The 18,691-nt window shown below is 48.6% G+C and overlaps 1 protein-coding gene across 1 annotated transcript in view; it reads left to right on the forward strand.

Annotated features, from left to right (window-relative positions):
- The first annotated feature begins 1,027 nt into the window (after nt 1-1,027).
- LOC147091612 (uncharacterized) overlaps nt 1,028-18,691 on the forward strand; it is an 88,025-nt gene continuing 70,361 nt past the window's right edge. The window contains exons 1-3 of the mRNA XM_085976614.1: nt 1,028-1,429; nt 6,431-6,613; nt 16,184-16,354. The gene's annotated coding sequence lies outside the window, so the exon portion shown is untranslated. The remainder of the gene's footprint in view (nt 1,430-6,430; nt 6,614-16,183; nt 16,355-18,691) is intronic.

Consider the following 18,691-nt stretch of genomic DNA (forward strand, 5'->3'; position numbering starts at 1 on the left):
CATCGCCTGCGAGGCCTCCCGCCTGATCCATTACCCCAAACGCCAGACCATCTCCTCCCGGCCGGGAGATCCAGACCGGCATCCGCCTCCTGCTGCCCGGGGAACTGGCCAAGCACGCCGTCTCGGAGGGGACCAAAGCAGTCACCAAATACATCAGCTGCAAATAAAGCCTCTCGTTCCTCCCACCTTAAAAACTCAACCCAAAGGCTCTTTTCAGAGCCACTCACCAGATCCAGAAGGGACTATTTATTTTCATTTGACTAATGACATTTGAAATATGGACAGCATAAAGAATGAAACTGTTTAAATAAATGTTTTATCATCCTTTATTTAACCGTCACTTTCATTTTTTTGTCGTATGTTCAGATTTTGATGGTGTTTTTGTAATACAGTATATCGTTAATTTAAAATAGATTGAAATTTAACAAATATATAATAACAAAATGATGCATTGTCACTGCCCTGTTTTGTACAAAGCACTTTTACACAAGCGGGTCGCTGAAAAGCTAAAATGAAATTAAATCTGTCAATTCAGGGACCAGTAATTTTAAAGGATCAATTTGCCATAATTCACAATTTAATAATGAATTATTCAGTCTCACAGATGACAATCTTTAGCAGTAATGATTATTATTTAGTCTCACAAATGCCATAGTTTTAATTATTATTCAGCCCCAGATACCATAATTTTAACGATTATTATTCAATCCCACAAATGCAATAATTTTAACAATAATGATTATTATTCAGTCCCACAGATGCAATGATTTTAATAACTGGTTAATATTCAGTCCCACAGAGGGCCATCACTTTAACAATAACGAGTCTGATTCACAGACGAGCTCTTATTCTATAAGCCGCCTTTTTCGTTGGTGTCCGAGGTTGGAGCGGATTGAAAAACGCGCCAATCAGAGGCAGAGATTTGCCGGGTTTTCAGCCAATCAGAAGGCGCGGCTGGGCTGGGCGGGGCCGGTGGCTGCTATAAAAGCCGCAGCCCGGAGTAGTTGGAGAACAGAGTTAGCGAGGAGTCCAGCCCCCGGGGAAAGGACAGCCCCCGCCCGCCCGGGGAGAAGGGACAGCAGTCGGCCGGCACCTTGGGCAACAAGGGCTCGCGGGTGGGCGGGGCTATGACCTCACCCGCGCGCTGAGGCGGTTGAACGGCCGATCAGGAGCCACGTGACCCCGGAGCTGGCGGCGGCCTTTTAACACAGTGGGCGGGGCCCCGAGGCGTTGCGGGCTGCGATTGGTGAACGCAGCTGTCAATCTACGAGTCGCAGCCAATAGAAGAGACGGACTCAGTGAGGGACTTTAAGCCCGCGCTGCGTGGCCGCAGTGCGCATGCTCGGTGCTGCTCGCAGTCCCCGGATGAGGCTCCGGTTTGAGGAAGGAGATAAAATGGCGGCGGGACTGAGGAGCGGCGGATGGTGCGGTGAGTGTGGATCAGAGAATCTCCGGCATTTACAGCAGCGCCGGCCTCTCTCAGGCAATCTCTGGGAACATTGGGTTGAAGGGGGCGAAGGGGCGTGGGAAGAGACTCGGTGTTCGGCACCTTCCCGGATTCTTCTCCTCCACTTTGTGCGGTCTTGGGCCAGGGATTCCCAGGTGTCGGTGGGGATGTTGCACTTTTTCAAGGAGTCTTTGAGGGTGTCCTTGAAGCGTTTCCTCTGCCCACCTGGGGCTCTCTTGCCGTGCCGGAGCTCCGAGTAGAGAGCTTGTTTTGGGAGTCTCGTATCGGGCATGCGGACAATGTGACCCGTCCATCGGAGCTGATCGAGCGTGGTCAAAGCTTCGATGCTGGGGATGTTGGCCTGAGCGAGAACACCGACGTTGGTGCGCCCATGCTGCCAATGGATTTACAGGATTTGCGGAGGCAGCGTTGGTGGTACCTCTCCAGTGCTTTGAGGTGCCTGCTGTACATGGTCCGTGTCTCTCAGGCATACAGCAGGGCGGGTATCACTGCTGCTCTGTAGACCATGAGCTTAGTGCGGGGTTTGAGGTCCTGGTCTTCAAACACTCTCTCTTCCTCAGGCGACCAAAGGCTACACTGGCACACTAAAGGCGGTGTTGGACTTCGTCATCGACGTCTGTCCTTGTTGACAGTAGGCTCCCGAGGTATGGAAAGTGGTCCACGTTGTGAGACTGCCCTGAGACTATGCCCCCTAGTTCTAGCCACTCCAGCCAGGGGAAACAACCTCGCAGCATCTACCCTGTCAAGCCCCTTCAGAATCTTGTATATTTCAATGAGATTACCTCTCATTTCCCCACATTACACTCCATCTGCCACCTTACTGCCCACTCACTCAGTCTATCTATATCCCTTTGCAGACTCTGTGTCCTCACAGCTTACTGTCCCACCTACATTTGTATCTTCAGCAAACTTGGATACATTACACATTGTCCCTTCATCTAGGTCATTAATGTAGATTGTAAATAGCTGAGGCCCCAACACTGATCCTTGCGACACCCCACTAATTACAGCCTGCCGACCTGAAAAAGATCCGTTTATCCCTACTCTCTGTTTTCTGCCTGTTAACCAATCCTTGATCCATGCTACTATATTACCCCCAACCCCATGAGCCGGAATCTTGTGCAATAACCTTTTATGTGACACCTTATCGACTGCCTTTTGGAAATCTAAATATACTACATCCACTGGTTCCCCTTTATCTACCCTGCTAGTAACATCATCAAAAAACTAAAATTTGTCAAACATGATTTCCCTTTCATAAAACCATGTTGACTCTGCCTAATCATGTTATGATTTTTCTAAGTGCCCTGATACCACTTCCTTAACAATGGATTCCAGTGTTTGCCAAATGACTGATGTCGGGCTAACTGGCCTGTAGTGCCCTGTTTTCTCTCTCTCCCCTCCTTTCTTGAATTGCGACCTTCCAATCCGCTGGGACCATTCCAGAATCTAGGGAATTTTGGAAGATCAAAACCAATGTATCCACTATCTCTTCAGCCACCTCTTTTACAACCCTAGGATGTAGGCCGTCGGGTCCAGGGGATTTGTCGGTTTTCAGTCCTATTAGATTCTCTAGTACTTTCTCTACTTATATGAATTACGTTCAGTTCCTCACCCTCATTAGACCCTTGGTTCCCCACCATTTTTGGTGTGCTTTTTGTGTCTTCTACTGTGAAGACAGATACAAAATATTTGTTTAACGTTTCTGCCATTTCCTTCTTCCCCATAATAATTTCTCCTGTCTCAGCCTCTAAGGGACCAATGTTTACTTTTGCTACTCTCTCCCTTGCTACATACTTGTAAATAATCTAACAATCTGCTTTTAGATTTCTTGCTCGTTTTCTGTCATTGCATTTTTTCCCTTTTCTATCAATTTTTGGTCAATCTTTGCTGGTTTCTGAAACTCTCAATCCTCAGGCTTACTATTATTCTTTGCAACATTATAAGCTTCTGTCAATCTAATGCTATCCTTACCTTCTTTAGTTAGCCATGGTTGGATCACTTCCCGTGGAGTTTGTTTCTCAATGGAATGTATTTTAGTTGAGAATTATGAAATATTTCTTTAAATGCTAGCCACTGCTTATCCACCGCCATACCTTTTTTAATCTATTTTTCCAATCTACCTCTGCCAACTCTCCCCTCATACCTATGTAATTGGCTTTATTTAAGTTTAAGACACTAGTTTCGGACTTAGGCAAGTCACTCTCAAAATTAATGTGAAGTTCTAACATATTATGATCACTCTGCCCCAGTGGATCCTTTACTATGAGATTGCTAATTAACCCTGTCTTATTACACAATACAAGTTCTAACATTGTTGGTTCCATGACATTTTGTTCCAGGAAACTGTCCCGAATGGATTCCATGAACCCGTCCTGCAGACTCTTGCTCCACAGCCCTGTAGGTTACGGCTCTTCAAGTGTACACCCAAGTACTTTTTAAATGTGCTGAGGGTCTCTGCCTCTACCATCCTTTCAGACAGTGAGTTCCAGACCCCCACCACCCTCTGGGTGAAAAAAATTACATCTGCTCTGCACCCTCTAGTGGATGGACAGGGGAGAAAGGTCTTTACTAGCTGAGGCATAGAATATAAGAGCTGGGAGGTAATGCGTGAACTGTATAGCTAGACCGCAGCTAGAATACTGCGTGCAGTTCTGGTCAACACATTACAGGAAGGCTGTGATTGCATTACAGAGGGTGCAGAGGAGACTTACGGGGATTTTGCCTGGGCTGGGGAATTTTTGCTATGTGGAAAGATTGGATAGGCTGGGGTTGTTTTCTTTGGAACAGAGAAGGCCAAGGGGAGACTCGATTGAGGTGTATCAAATTATTAGGGGCCTAGATAGAGTGGATAGGAAAGACCTATTTCCCTTAGCAGAAGGGTCAATAATCAGGGGGGCATAGATTTAAAGCAGATGGTCAAAGGATTAGAGGGGTTTTGAGGTGAGTTTTTTTACACCGAGGGTGGTGGAGGTCTGGAACTCACTGCCTGAAAGGGTGGTAGAGGCAGAGAACCTCATCACGTTTAAAAACTGCTTGGATATGCACTTGAAGTGCCGTAAGCTACCAGGCTACGGACCAAGTGCTGGAAAGTGGGATTAGAGTGGATAGATCTTTGTCAGCCGGCTCAGACAAAATGGGCCAAATGGCGGCCTTCTGTGCAGTAAATTTCTATGATTGTGTAACCCGGGGAGGATGGGCCCAGTGAGATCAGACAGTGTGTAACCCGGGGAGGGTGGGTCCAGTGAGATCAGACAGTGTGTAACCCGGGGAGGATGGGCCCAGTGAGATCACAGTGTGTAACCCGGGGAAGATGGGCCCAGTGAGATCAGACAGTGTGTAACCCGGGGAGGATGGACCCAGTGAGATCAGACAGTGTGTAACCCGGGGAGGATGGGCCCAGTGTGATCAGACAGTGTTTAACTCGGGGAGGATGGGCCCAGTGAGATCAGACAGTGTGTAACTCGGGGAGGATGGGCCCAGTGAGATCAGACAGTGTGTAACCCGGGGAGGATGGGCCCAGTGTGATCAGACATTGTGTAACCTGGGGAGGATGGGCCCAGTGAGATCAGACAGTGTGTAACCCGGGGAGGATGGGCCCAGTGAGATCAGACAGTGTGTAACCTGGGGAGGATGGGCCCAGTGAGATCAGACAGTGTGTAACCCGGGGAGGATGGGCCCAGTGTGATCAGACATTGTGTAACCTGGGGAGGATGGGCCCAGTGAGATCAGACAGTGTGTAACCCGGGGAGGATGGGCCCAGTGTGATCAGACAGTGTGTAACCCGGGGAGGATGGGTCCAGTGAGATCGGACAGTGTGTAACCCGGGGAGGATGGGCCCAGTGAGATCAGACAGTGTGTAACCCGGGGAGGATGGGCCCAGTGAGATCAGACAGTGTGTAACCCGGGGAGGATGGGCCCAGTGAGATCAGACAGTGTGTAACCCGGGGAGGATGGGCCCAGTGAGATCAGGCAGTGTGTAACCCGGGGAGGATGGGCCCAGTGAGATCAGACAGCGTGTAACCTGGGGAGGATGGGCCCAGTGAGATCAGACAGTGTGTAACCCAGGGAGGATGGGCCCAGTGAGATCAGACAGTGTGTAACCCGGGGAGGATGGGCCCAGTGAGATCAGACAGTGTGTAACCCGGGGAGGATGGGCCCAGTGAAATCAGACAGTGTGTAACCCGGGGGGGATGGGCCCAGTGAGATCAGGCAGTGTGTAACCCGGGGAGGATGGGCCCAGTGAGATCAGACAGTGTAACGCGGGGAGGATGGGCCCAGTGAGATCAGACAGTGTGTAACCCGGGGAGGATGGGCCCAGTGAGATCAGACAGTGTGTAACCCGGGGAGGATGGGCCCAGTGAGATCAGACAGTGTGTAACCTGGGGAGGATGGGCCCAGTGTGGTCAGACAGCGTGTTACCTGGGGAGGATGGGCCTAGTGAGATCAGACAGTGTGTAACCCGGGGAGGATGGGCCCAGTGAGATCAGACAGTGTGTAACCCGGGGAGGATGGGCCCAGTGAGATCAGACAGTGTGTAACCCGGGGAGGATGGGCCCAGTGAGATCAGGCAGTGTGTAACCCGGGGAGGATGGGCCCAGTGAGATCAGACAGTGTGTAACCCGGGGAGGATGGGCCTAGTGAGATCAGACAGTGTGTAACCCGGGGAGGATGAGCCCAGTGAGATCAGACAGTGTGTAACCCGGGGAGGATGGGCCCAGTGAGATCACAGTGTGTAACCCGGGGAGGATGGGCCCAGCTTCGGTTTGGCTAAAGCACAGGGAAATTGTACATTTCTATCCGGAACTTTGGTGATTTGCTGGAAGCCCAGGCGGGCGTGGTGGGGATCTGAGAAAAGGGGCAACATCAGACAGAAGCACTCGGACCCAAACTTTTATTTTTATTAAGCTGAAGAAAAGTCTACATTACATTACTTCACACTATTCATGTTGTTATTTTCAGTCCTGCCATAATTAGATCTCCCGGTGAAAGACTGAGTGATTGAGAAAGGTCCACAGCTGAGAGTAAACAGGGATTGTGGACTGAGGAACGACAGCAGGTGAACCAACACAGGATTGTGAGAGCACCAACTGGAGAGAACTCATCCGATTCAAAGAGCTTCCAGAGATCGACTAGGGGAGAAAGGTCAGTCCCATTGACTCAGATACACACTGGTCCTGGAGATGGACTGAGGAGAAAGGTCAGAGAGATTCCCATTGACTCAGATACACACTGGTCCTGGAGATGGACTGGGGAGAAAGGGCAGAGAGAGTCCCATTGACTCAGATACACACTGGTCCTGGAGATGGACTGGGGAGAAAGGTCAGAGAGAGTCCCATTGACTCAGATACACACTGGTCCTGGAGATGGACTGGGGAGAAAGGGCAGAGAGAGTCCCATTGACTCAGATACACACCGGTCCTGGAGATGGACTGGGGAGAAAGGTCAGAGAGACTCCCATTGACTCAGATACACACTGGTCCTGGAGATGGACTGGGGAGAAAGGTCAGAGAGAGTCCCATTGACTCAGATACACGCTGGTCCTGGAGATGGACTGGGGAGAGAGGTCAGAGAGAGTCTCATTGACTCAGATACACACTGGTCCTGGAGATGGACTGGGGAGGAAGGTCAGAGAGTGTCCCATTGACTCAGATACACACTGGTCCTGGAGATGGACCGGGGAGAAAGGTTAGAGAGAGTCCCATTGACTCAGATACACACTGGCCCTGGAGATGGACTGGGGAGAAAGGTCAGCGAGAGTCCCATTGACTCAGACACACACTGGTTCCTCCCTCCCTTCCATTTCCTGATTTACAGCTATTTCTGGGATGTTACTTGTATCCTCTATGGTGAAGACCGATACAAAATACCTGTACAATTCAACTGCCATCTCCTTATTTTCCATTATTAATTCCCTGACACTCTCTTTATCAGACCAACACTCACTTTGTTAAATCTTTTCTTTATTAAATATCTATAGAAACTCTTACTATCTGTTTTTATATTTCTAGCTAGCTTTCTCTGGTACTCTAATTTTTCTCCTTATTAATCTTTTAGTCACTCTTTGCTGTTTTTTATATTCTGTCCTATCTTCTGACCTGCCAGCCATCTTTGTGCAATTATATGCTTTTTCTTTAAGTTGGATACTATCGTTAATTTTTTTAGATAACCATGGATGGTGGGTCCTCCCCTTGGAATTTTTCTTTTTCGTTGGAATGTATATATTCTGTGTATTCTGAAATATCCCCTTAAATGTCTGCCACTGCATCTCTATTGACCTATCCCTTAACCTAATTTGCCAGTTCACTTTAACTAGCTCTGCTTTCATGCCCTTGTAATTGCCCTTATTTAATTTTAAAATACTAGTCTTGGACCCACTCTTCTCTCCCTCAAACTGAAAGTAAAGTTCAATCATATTATGATCGCTGCTACCTAGGGGCTCCTTCACTGAGGTCTTTAATTAATCCTATCTCGTTGCACAATACCAGGTCTAGTATAGTCTGCTCTCTGGTTGGCTCCAGAACGTGCTGTTGTAAGAAACTATCCTGAAAACATTCTATGAACTCCTCATTTAGGCTACCTTTGCCGATCTGATTTTTCCGGTCTCTATGTAGATTAAATCCCCCATGATTATTGCCATACCTTTCTGACAAGCTCCCATTATTTCTTCCTTCATACTCCATCCTACTGTGTGTTTACTGTTAGGGGGCCTGTACACCACTCTCACAAGTGACTTCTTGCCTTTATCATTTCTCATCTCTACCCAAACCGCTTCTACATCCTGGTTTCCTGAACTTAGGTCATCCCTCTCTATTGTGCTAATACCATCATTAATTAACAGAGCCACCCCTCCACCTTTTCCTAGCTTTCTGTCCTTCCTAAATGTCACGTACTCTTCAATATTCAGGTCCCAATCTATGTCATCCTGCAGTCATGTTTCTGTAATGGCTATCAGATCATATTTATTCCTATTTGCGCTATCAGTTCCTCTGTTTTGTTTTGAATGCTACGTGCATTCAGATGCAGAGCCTTTAGTTTTGTCCTTTTATTTTTGTAACCTCTAGCCTTAACTGTTGATTTACTCTTAGATTTGTCCTCTCTATCCCTTCCTGTCACGGTCTGTTTATCATTTCCCATATTAATACCTTTCTCTATTGCCTTGCCTCTACTCTTTGATTTACCACATCTTCCCAAATTTGATCCCTTGCCCCCACTATTTAGTTTAAAACCCTCTCTACCGCCCTAGTTATATGACTCGCCAGAACACTGGTCCCAGTGCGGTTCAAGTGAAGACCGTCCCAACGATACAGATCCCACTTTCCCCAGTGTGGTGCCAGTGCCCCAGGAATCGGAACCCATTTCTTCCACACCAGTCTTTGAGCCACGCATTCATCTCTCTAATTTGATTTAACCTATGCCAATTTGCTCGTGGCTCAGGTAATAATGCAGACATTATTACCCTTGAGGTTCTGCTTTTTAATTTAGCCCCTAGCTGCTCACAGTCTCTCTCAAAAACCGCTTTCCTAGTTCTAACTGTCGTTGGTACCTACATGGACCATGACCATTGGCTCCTCCCCCTCCCACTGCAAGTTCCTCTCTAGCCCAGAGCAGATATCCTGAACCCAGGCAACACAGCCATCTGGACTATTGCTCTTGGCCGCAGAGAACTGTATCTATCACCCTGACTATGTTTTCCCTTATTACCTCTATATTCCTATTAACTCCCCCCGCTTGAATCGCTTCCTGTACCTCGGTGCCACGGTCAGTTTGCTCATCCACCCTGCAGCCACCGCTTTCATCCATACAGGCCGCAAGAACCTCAAACCTGTTGGACAATTACAAAGGCTGAGGCTCCCCCACCTCCTGGTTCTCCATACCTGCCTCACTTTTTTAATTTAATTTGAATGAATTAAAGGGTAAGGCATGGCAGGAGCGCTCAGTGCCATGGTATGTTCTTCCTGCATTATGTGGGAAATCAGGGACACTTCCTGTGTCCCTGACGACCATGTGTGCGGGAAGTGTATCCAACTGCAGCTACTGACAGACCGCATTGTGGCGCTGGAGCTGCGAGTGGATACATACTGGAGCATTCGCGATGCTGAGGACGTCGTGGATAGCACATTTAGGGAGATGGTCACACCACAGGTAAAGGCTGCACAGGCAGGAAGTGAATGGGTGACCACCAGGCAGAGTAGTAGGCGCAAGCGGGTAGTGCAGGGGTCCCCTGTGACCATCCCCCTCTCAAACAGATATACCGCTTTGGATATTGTTGGGGAGGATGGCTTATCAGGGGAAGGCAGCAGCAGCCAACTTCCTGGCACCGTGGGTGGTTCTGCTGCACAGGACGGGAGGAAAAAGAGTGGGAGAGCTATAGTAATAGGGGATTCTATTGTAAGGGGAACAGAAAAGCGTTTCTGCGGCCACAACCGTGACTCCAGGATGGTATGTTGCCTCCTGGTGCAAGGGTCAAGGATGTCTCCAGAGCAGCTGCAGAACATTTTGGAAGGGGAGGGTGAACAGCCAGTTGTCGTGCATATAGGTACCAACGATATAGGTAAAAAACGGGATGAGGTCCTATAAGATGAATATAGGGGGTTAGGAGGTAAATTTAAAAATAGGACCTCCAAGGTAGTAATCTCAGGATTGCTACCAGTGCCATGTGCTAGTCAGAGTAGCAATAGAAGGATATTTCAGATGAATACGTGGCTAGAGGAATGGTGCAAGGGGGAGGGATTCAAATTCCTGGGACATTGGAACCGGTTCTGGGGGAGGTGGGACCAGTACAAAACTGACAGTTTGCACCTGGGCAGGACCGGGACTGATGTCCTAGGGGGAGTGTTTGCTCGTGCTCTGGGGAAGGGTTTAAACTAAAATGGCAGGGGTTTGGGAACCTGAGCAGGGAGACAGAGGAAAGGGAAACAAGGATAGAAGCAAAAGACAGGAAGGAGAAAAACAAAGGTGGCAGTCAGAGAAATCAAGGGTTTAAATCAAATATGGCCACAGTAAATAATTGTAAGGGCATTAAAAAAACAAGCCTGAAGGCTGTGTGTCTGAATCAAATCAAATCAACTTTTATTGTCATTGTTAGTGCACAAGTGCAGTACAACGAAATGTAGGCTTGCGGCTCCCGACAGTGTACATTTAGATTAAGACATTTAAACATTCAACATACATTTGGCTTGTAATACATTAACATAAACATAACCATAATAAAGTGCATTGGCAGATGTGCAGGCTTTAGAGTTTATTTGTGGAGTTCAGTAGGATGACAGCCCTGGGAAAGAAGCTGTTCCTAAATCTGGTCGTACGGGTGCGAATGCATCTGTAGCGTCTCCCAGATGGCAGGAGGGCGAACAGACTGTGGCTGGGGTGGGTAGGGTCTTTGATGATGGACCGTGACCTCCGTAAACAACGTTTCTGGTATATGTGCTCTATGGTCGGTAGCCGGGTGCCGGTAATGCGTTGGGCAGTTTTGACTACCTGCTGCAGGGCTTTCCGGTCATAGTAGCTACAGCTGCCATACCATACTGTGATACAGTTCGTCAGGATGCTCTCTATTGTGCAGCAGTAAAAGTTAGAGAGGATCAGGGGTGACAGGTTACATCCCTTCAGCCTCCTTAGGAAATAAAGGCGCTGCTGGGCCTTCTTCACCAGAGAGGAGGTATTGAGGGGCCAGGAGAGGTCTTCCGTGATGTGGACTCCGAGGAACTTAATGCGAGGAGCATTCGAAATAAAGTGGATGAATTAGCTGTGCAAATAGAGGTAAACAGATATGATCTGATTGGGATTACGGAAACATGGCTCCAAGGTGACCAAGGCTGGGAACTCAACATCCAGGGGTATTCAATATTCTGGAAAGAAAGGCAAAAAGGAAAAGGAGGTGGGGTAGCATTGCTGGTTAAAGAGGGATTAACACAATTGTAAGGAAGGATATTAGCTCTGATGATGTGGAATCTGTATTGGTAGAATTGAGAAATACCATGGGGCAGAAAACGTTAGTGGGAGTGGTATACAGAACCCCAAACAGTAATGCGGAGGTTGGAGATGGCATTAAACGGTAAATTAGAGATGCGTGCAATAAGGGCACAGCAGTTATCATGGGTGACTTTAATCTACATATAGATTGGGCTAACCAAATTAGTAACAATACTGTGGAGGAGGAATTCCTGGAGTATATACGGGATGGCTTCCTGGATCAATATGTCAAGGAACCAACTAGAGATTAGGCCATCTTAGACTGGGTATTATGTAATGAGAGGATTAATTAGCAATCTTGTGCGAGGCCCCTTGGGTCGGAGCGATCACAATATGATGGAATTCTTCATTAAGATGGAGAGTGAAGTAGTTGACTCAGAGACTAGGGTCCTGAATTTAAATAAAGGAAACTACGATGGTATGAGGCGCAAGTTGGGTAGGATTGATTGGGGATTCTCACTCAAAGGGTTGACTGTGGATAGGCAATTGCAAACATTCAAAGACCGCATGGATGAACTACAGAATTTGTTCATCCCAGTTTGACATAAAAATAAAACAAAAAAGGTGACTCAACCGTGGCTAACAAGGGAAATTAGGGATAGCATAAGATCCAAGGAGAGGACATATAAATTGGCCGGAAAAAGCAGTAAACCTGAGGATTGGGAGCAGTTTAGGATTCAGCAAAGGAGGACAAAGGGATTAATTAAGAGGGGGAAAATAGAGTATAAGAGTAAGCTTGCAGGGAACATAAAAACTGACTGCAAAAGCTTCTATAGATATGTGAAGAGAAGTTTGGTGAAGTCAAGCGTAGGTCCCTTGCAGTCAGAATCAGGGGAATTTATAATGGGGAACAAAGAAATGGCAGACCAATTAAATACATACAGGAAACTGGTTTATCCGGAGGTTGTATGTCCGTAAACCTCAATCTAACAGCAGAAATCAGCAGCCGTTTTGGTTAGGTTTTTTTCTTCTCCTAACATTCTTTTAACAGGCAGGCTCTGGAAAACGTCTCTGTAGCTTAGCAACAGCTTCAGAGACGCTTCCAAGGTACGGGCCGAGTGTTTACAAGCTGTTGCTAAGCAACAGTGTTGTCAGATACGGAGATGAAAACCTCTGTATCCTACAACATTAATGCTGGTCTATCCGGAAGTTTGGATAGATCGGCAGCAGCTCGGTCCCGTCGGTGCCGGATATCGCGAAGTTTCCTGTACTTTGGTTCTGTCTTCACAAAGGAGGACACAAATAACCTCCCAGAGATGTCGGGGAACATAGGGTCTAATGAGAGGGAGGAACCGAAATAAATCAGTATTTGTAGGAAATGGTGTTGGGGAAATTGACGGGATTGAAGTACAATAAATCCCCAGGGCCTGATAATCTACATCCTAGGGTACTTAAGGAAGTGGCCCTAGAAATAGTCTATCTTCCAAAATTCGATAGACTCTGGAACAGTTCCCATGGATTGGAGGGTAGCTAATGTTACCCCACTATTCAAAAAAGGTGGTGGAGAGAAAACGGGTAATAGCACTTGGAAAACAGTGATAGGATCGGACAAAGTCAACATGGATTTACAAAAGGTAAATCATGCTTGACTACTGGAATTTTTTGAGGATGTAACTGGTAAAATAGATAAGGGAGAACCAGTAGCTGTGGTGTATTTGGACTTTCAGAAGGCTTTCGATAAGGTCCCACGTAAGAGATTAGCATGTAAAGTTAAGGCACATGGGATTGGGGGCAAGGTACTGACTTGGATAGAGAACTGGTTGGCAGACAGGAAGCAAAGAGTTGGAATAAATGGGTCTTTTTCCGAGTGGCAGGCAGTGACTAGTGGGGTACCCCAGGGATCGGCCCTCGGACCCCAGCTATTCACAATATATATAAATGATCTAGACGAGGGGACTAGATGCAATATCTCCAAGTTTGTAGAGGACACAAAGCTGGGTGGGCGTGTGTGCTGTGAGGAGGATGCCGAGAAAGCCCAGTATGATTTGGACAGGTTGGGTGATATGGCAGATGCAGTATAATGTGGATAAATGTGAGGTTATCCACTTTGGTGGCAAAAACAGGAAGACAGATTATTATCTGAACGGCAACAGATTGGGAGAAGGGGAAGTGCAACAAGACCTGGGTGTCCTTGTGCACCAGTCACTGAAGGTAAGCATGCAGGTGCAGCAGGCGGTTAAGAAGGCAAATGGTATGTTGGCCTTCGTAGTGAGAGGGTTTGAGTACAGGAACAAGGATGTCTTGCTGCAGTTGTACAGGGCCTTGGTGAGACCACACCTTGAGTATTGTGTGCTGTTTTGGTCGCCTTATCTGAGGAAGGATGTTCTTGCCATGGAGGGACTGCAGCGAAGATTCACCAGACTGATACCTGGGATGGCAGGAATGACATATGAGGAGAGATTGGGTCGATTGGGCTTATGCTCGCTGGAGTTTAGAAGAATGAGAGGGGATCTCATTGAAACTTATAAAATTCTAACAGGACTAGACAGACAAGATGCAGGAAGGATGTTCCTGATGGCGGGGGAGTCCAGAACCAGGGCTCACAGTCTAAGGATGAGGGGTAAGCCATTTAGGACAGAAATGAGGAGGAATTTCTTCACCCAGAGAGTGGTCAACCTGTGGAATTCACCACAGAAGGCAGTGGAGGCCAATTTATTTAAATATATTCAAGAAGGAGTTGGATATATTTCTTAAGGCTAAAAGGATCAAGGGATATGGGGAGAAGGCAGGGACAGGGTACTGAATTTGGATGATCAGCCTTGATCTCATTAAATGGCGGAACAGGCTCGAGGGGCCGAATGGCCTACTCCTGCTCCTATCTTCTATGTTTCGATTTCACTCGCAGTCACATCCTCCTGTCCCTGACCACTGACCAAATCCAAAGACCCTAACCTAAGGTGTGTGACTGCCTCCTGGAATAATGTGTCCAGGTAACTTTCCCCCTCCCTGATGTATCGCAGTGTCCGCAGCTCGGCCTCCAGCTCCTCAACTCTGAGCCGAAGCTCCTCGAGCCGCAGACACTTATCACAGACGTGTTTGTCCTGGATCAGACTGGCGTCCAGGAGCTCCCACATACTGCAGTCGCAACACATCACCTGCCCTGTCATCTTTATTGAGTCTTAATTAATTTATTTTATAACCCTACTACACCCAATAAGATTTATTACTGCTAGTAATCTTTACTAATACTAATGAAACCTTACAATTACTAATAAACTTCCTGGGCTTTAAAAGATAAGAAAAGTGAGCAAAATACTCACCAACCAATCACTTACCCTTTTCCCTGTGATGTCACCTTTTATTTTTCTCCGAATGCGGTTGGGGGGGTTTCACAGAGCTGAACTCCCACTGGTTCTCTGTCCCCTCTCGTGCAGCTTTTTAACTCCTGCTGTCCTGGAGGCTGAGAAAGATAGATAAAGGAGCACCTCCCTCCACTCCTCGCCTAACTCCCTTTCTCATCAAACACGCAGGTTTACACTCTGTGTAAAGTTAAGGCACATGGGATTGGGGGCAAGGTATTGACTTGGACAGAGAACTGGTTGGCAGACAGAAAGCAAAGAGTTGGAATAAACAGGTCTTTTTCTGAGTGGCAGGCAGTGACTAGTGGGGTACCGCAGAGATCGGTCCTTGGACCCCAGCTATTCACAATATATATTAATGATCTAGACGAGGGAACCAGGTGTAATATTTCCAAGTTTGCAGACGACACAAAGCTGGGTGGGCGTGTGTGCTGTGAGGAGGATGCCGAGAAACTCCAGTGTGATTTGGGCAGAAGCATGGCAGATGCAATATAATGTGGATAAATGCAAGGTTATCCACTTTGATGTCAAAAACAGGAAGGCAGATTATTATCTGAATGGCAATAGATTGGGAGAAGGGGAAGTGCAACGAGACCTGGGTGTCCTTGTGCACCAGTCGCTGAAGGTAAGCATGCAGGTGCAGCAGGTGGTTCAGAAGGCAAATGGTATGTTGGCCTTCGTAGCGAGAGGGTTTGAGTACAGGAACAAGGATGTCTTGCTGCAGTTGTACAGGGCCTTGGTGAGACCACACCTTGAGTATTGTGTGCAGTTTTGGTCGCCTTATCTGAGGAAGGATGTTCTTGCCATGGAGGGAGTGCAGCGAAGTTTCACCAGGCTGAAGGGGCCGAATGGCCTACTCCTGCTCCTATCTTCTATGTTTCTGTTCCAAGCTGCACTCCGTGACAAACTGCACTCAGTTGTGAATTACAATTCTGAACTGGACGCTGGATTTACTGAGTAATTTTCTATCAGTAAATCTATTAGTGAATTTCACAATGGCAGTTGAATTAAATGATTATCGTTTAAGTATAAACTGATAAAATGATAACGTAAATCTTATTTTAATGATTATTAGTAAAATTATTTTGTGTTGTCAGAAAGTTTCTGTTGGTCCCGTGATCCAGGTGTCTGGAGACATACAATTCGAGAACTAACAGATTTAGATGGTTTAAGACAATCTGCTTTTCAGCGGTCACAGGGTGAATCTCCAACAATGCGACTATTGTATTGATGTATTTCTGTAGATGTGGCACTGCTTAATGTTCTGTACAGATTGAACTGACGGTGGATTCAGTAAACCCGCAGTGTCAGGTCTGGTGGTGTAAAAATCTGTTATTGGAATCGCAACTTCATGGATAGAAATGCTAGCTGAATGTTCAGGGTTAATGTTCTTCACTAAACTCCGAACATGTGATGTTGGTTTTGTTATTTCTGTTTTCAGTTATTGTCGGTGAGTGATTTCCTCTGTTGTCAAGGTAACAATCTGTCCGATCTCAGTGCCAGAGGCCTTGGCTCCAATTTATATCTGAGAGTCTGTGAAACATTCAGTGTAAACTCCTGGCTATGTACTCGGCAATCCAGGAGTAGGAACCTGTTGGTTCTGGGCAGTCGGGTATGTAGATACATATAATTGGTAAGACTTCCTCTTGCTATGGTTTAGTAACTTCCTTTTTTAAATTTGATAAACTCTGTCTCATTATATTTTTGAGTAGTGAATATTGTTCCACATGTTCAGTTCTGGGCACCGCCCCTCAGGAGAGAGATGTTGGCCTTGGAGGGGATGCAGAGGGGATTCATCGGATGATACCTGAGCTAAAATGGTTCAATTATCAGGACAGGTTGCAAAGACTAGCCTTCTATTCCCTTGAATATAGAAGATCAAGGGGTGATCTAATTGAGGTGTTTAAGATGATTAAAGGAGTCGACAGGATCGATAGAGAAACTATTTCCTCTGGTGGGGGAGTCCTGAACAATGAGGCTTAAACTTCAACTTGGAGCTAGGCTGGCGCTCTGTGACTGAGGGAACTCCGCTCCATTCAGCACCCGGCCCGACAGCGGCTGCTCAGCCCCGAGTTTAGATCACAGCGAGGGAGGGAGGGTCACAGCGCTGGTTAGTAACTCAGCAGAGAAAATGGTGCATTTCCCTCTACAGGAGTGAGAAAGTAGAAGTCTCCGTTCTAATGATTTATATCACAGTCAGGGATGTTAAAGTGCAACAGAACAGGTTTGTAATGGAGGGGAGATTCCTGTCAGCATCAGGTCCCGGGGAATGAGCTGAACCGGCTCACAATACAGGGGCTGGTCCGGGGGTGGAGGGCGCGGTGGGTTCATCAGGTCCCGGGGAATGAGCTGAACCGGCTCACAATACAGGGGCTGGTCCGGGGGTGGAGGGCGCGGTGGGTTCATCAGGTCCCGGGGAATGAGCTGAACCGACTCACAATACAGGGGCTGGTCCTGGGGTGGAGGGGGCGGTGGGTTCATCAGGTCCTGGGGAATGAGCTGAACCGACTCACAATACAGGGGCTGGTCCGGGGGTGGAGGGGGGCGGTGGGTTCATCAGGTCCCGGGGAATGAGCTGAACCGACTCACAATACAGGGGCTGGTCCGGGGGTGGAGGGCGCGGTGGGTTCATCAGGTCCCGGGGAATGAGCTGAACCGGCTCACAATACAGGGGCTGGTCCGGGGGTGGAGGGCGCGGTGGGTTCATCACGTCCCGGGGAATGAGCTGAACAGGCTCACAATACAGGGGCTGGTCCGGGGGTGGAGGGGGCGGTGGGTTCATCAGGTCCCGGGGAATGAGCTGAACCGACTCACAATACAGGGGCTGGTCCGGGGGTGGAGGGGGCGGTGGGTTCATCAGGTCCTGGGGAATGAGCTGAACCGACTCACAATACAGGGGCTGGTCCGGGGGTGGAGGGGGCGGTGGGTTCATCAGGTCCTGGGGAATGAGCTGAACCGACTCACAATACAGGGGCTGGTCCGGGGGTGGAGGGGGCGGTGGGTTCATCAGGTCCCGGGGAATGAGCTGAACCGACTCACAATACAGGGGCTGGTCCGGGGGTGGAGGGGGCGGTGGGTTCATCAGGTCCCGGGGAATGAGCTGAACCGACTCACAATACAGGGGCTGGTCCGGGGGTGGAGGGGGCGGTGGGTTCATCAGGTCACGGGGAATGAGCTGAACTGACTCACAATACAGGGGCTGGTCCGGGGGTGGAGGGCGCGGTGGGTTCATCAGGTCCCGGGGAATGAGCTGAACCGACTCACAATACAGGGGCTGGTCCAGGGGTGGAGGGGGCGGTGGGTTCATCAGGTCCTGGGGAATGAGCTGAACCGACTCACAATACAGGGGCTGGTCCGGGGGTGGAGGGCGCGGTGGGTTCATCAGGTCCTGGGGAATGAGCTGAACCGACTCACAATACAGGGGCTGGTCCGGGGGTGGAGGGCACGGTGGGTTCATCAGGTCCCGGGGAATGAGCTGAACAGACTCACAAAACAGGGGCTGGTCCGGGGGTGGAGGAGGCGGTGGGTTCATCAGGTCCTGGGGAATGAGCTGAACCGACTCACAATACAGGGGTTGGTCCGGGAGTGGAGGAGGCGGTGGGTTCATCAGGTCCCGGGGAATGAGCTGAACCGGCTCACAATACAGGGGCTGGTCCGGGGGTGGAGGGGGCGGTGGGTTCATCAGGTCCCGGGGAATGAGCTGAACCGACTCACAATACAGGGGCTGGTCCGGGGGTGGAGGGCGCGGTGGGTTCCTCAGGTCCCGGGGAATGAGCTGAACCGGCTCACAATACAGGGGCTGGTCCGGGGGTGGAGGGGGCGGTGGGTTCATCAGGTCCCGGGGAATGAGCTGAACCGGCTCACAATACAGGGGCTGGTCCGGGGGTGGAGGGCGCGGTGGGTTCATCAGGTCCCGGGGAATGAGCTGAACCGACTCACAATACAGGGG

This window comes from Somniosus microcephalus, unplaced genomic scaffold (assembly GCF_052327205.1).
Source record: "Somniosus microcephalus isolate GS21.2 unplaced genomic scaffold, FLI_Smic_1.0 unresolved_chr3, whole genome shotgun sequence".
NCBI lineage: Eukaryota > Metazoa > Chordata > Chondrichthyes > Squaliformes > Somniosidae > Somniosus > Somniosus microcephalus.